Raw genomic sequence first — 2,319 nt, 5'->3', positions numbered from 1 at the left:
GCTGAGAAGTTTGTAAACGTGGAGATTCGCAGACCTGTACCCCTGGGGGAAAAATATATATATATATATATATATATGTTTATAAAAAATAAAATTATTAAAAAAAAAAAAAAATGCTAGCCTGATTTGTGCAGAGAGGGAATCCCTATTTTCTTCACCATACCTGCACAGCAGAGTAACCAGAGTACAGCAGAAAAGAGCTTCTACAATATGGAGCTCTGAAAGGAGACATGGGGTCGGAGGAGGCTTAAATGCTAGACTACTATTCTTAAGATTTAGTAGATTTTCTTAAAGGACCATTTCTCTATTTTCTATATGATTTGGTCAATTTCTGAAGACTGTACATTTTTGTTCTCTGAAAGATTCACGAATGAAGTGTTTGTTTTGTTGGGAGAGAAAGTACAATAGGCTCATCACTCTGTCAGTCCAAAAGTTCCTACCTTACCTGATTCTGATATAGAACATCTGCAAACAGTATTATGGAACTCACCACTTACTCTGTTCAATGTGTCATCATTTCTATACAATCTGTTAACAAATTTTCATGATTCTACCAGATTACTTATTTAGTTTTTTTTTTTTAAGATTTTATTTATTTATTTGACAGACAGAGATCAAAAGCAGGGAGCCTGCTTCCCCCGCTCTCTCTCTGCCTGCAGAGAGAGGCAGAGAGAGAGGAGGAAGCAGGCTCGCTGCTGAGCAGAGAGCCCGATGCGAGGCTTGATCCGAGAACCCTGGGATCATGACCTAAGCCAAAGGCAGAGGTTTTAACCCACTGAGCCACGCAGGCGCCCCTCTACCAGGTAATTTAATCAGAACCTCTTCTCCATTACCCTCCAAGGCCTTAGGTCACACTTTCATCATTTTTTTATGTAGATTATTAAAATAACACAGTAATTACTTCACAGCACTACTACCATCATCCTGTGAAAACTCAAATCTTTCAGTCTCTATTTTACCATTTCAAGCACTCCCCACTAATTATAGAATATATTCTAAACTACTTAGGTATTTAAGACCCTTCAAAGTTCTTATTCTAACCTAACTTTCTGTCCCTATCGAAAACTCTCCCTTCTTTGGGGACTCTGAGAAACAAACTGAGGGTTTTAGAGGGAAGGGGGGTGGGGAGATGGGTGAGCCTGGTGGTGGGTATTATGGAGGGCACCTATTGCTTGGAGCACTGGGTGCAGTACATAAACAATGAATCTTGGAACACTGAAAAAATTAAATTAAATTTAAAAAAAAAAAAACCTCTCCCTTCTTTACCACCCAAGTTACCACGTACTTCAAACATACTAGCTATTTTCTCTTCATTCAATAAATCAGAATATTCTATGCTTCCATACCTCCCTACATATAATTATTTCTGCCTAGAATTTTCTTCTTGCTTCTCTGTGCAGCCAATCAATGACTACCATTAAAGACAAAGTTGCCTTTTTGAGGAAAGATAGCCTCTTTTAGGAGAAATTTGCAATTTAGGGTCAGTGTTGAATAATAAGATTCTGAGATCCTTTAGGACAGGTTCCTGACATACATTATGGGCCCAAGAAAGTTTGAGACTTGCTGAGTTCAGTACCTATTACAAAGCCTCACTCTAACCACTTGAGAACTAGTTGTAAAGCGTTTCCTTATCTCTTAGAGCAATATCTGCACTATAACAACTTACACAACTAGAAAAAATTTTAAAGTTAAAAAATCAAAATTTTGTTTCCAGAATTTTCTTTAGAGGAAACCAAAGGACAGTATATTTAACACTAGAGAGTGAAAGGATATTAGAGAACAGAAAGCAAATTCACTCAATAAATTGGCCAAAAGTAAGAAATTAAATGAAGAGTGAATGCTAAATACAATCCTTATCACCAGAGAATATGCAGTGATGCATTTGGGAATATTGAACATTTGAGGACTTGTGGAATTGTGGGAAGTACAGACCAGGAGGAGTATTAATTGGGTCAATATCCATTGTTGAACCAAAAGAGAAGATTTAATTAAACAGTCATTACAATTTATTTAAACCCACTGTCCCAAAGGAGGTGAATACATTTTAAGCTGTTTCTAGCCAATACATCAAATATACAGAAAAATTGTGAACATCTATTTATGTGTCTCAACTTGAAAAGATAAGTAAGCTTCATTCATATTTAATATTCAGATTATTTTTGGTACTCAAAATTAATCTGTATAATACCTGGTCACATTACTTATGATATTTAAGTTGGTCTGTCTGAAAAAGTATGAGTGAACCAAAAGACAGAGAGATTTAGAGCGGTTCACTTTGCAGCTATTTGCTTTGAACACATTGCTATGTATTACAGCTTA

This window comes from Lontra canadensis, unplaced genomic scaffold, assembly GCF_010015895.1.
Source record: "Lontra canadensis isolate GAN:19392208 unplaced genomic scaffold, GSC_riverotter_1.0 scaffold12, whole genome shotgun sequence".
Classification (NCBI taxonomy): domain Eukaryota; kingdom Metazoa; phylum Chordata; class Mammalia; order Carnivora; family Mustelidae; genus Lontra; species Lontra canadensis.
Note: the sequence above shows the minus strand (reverse complement) of the source record.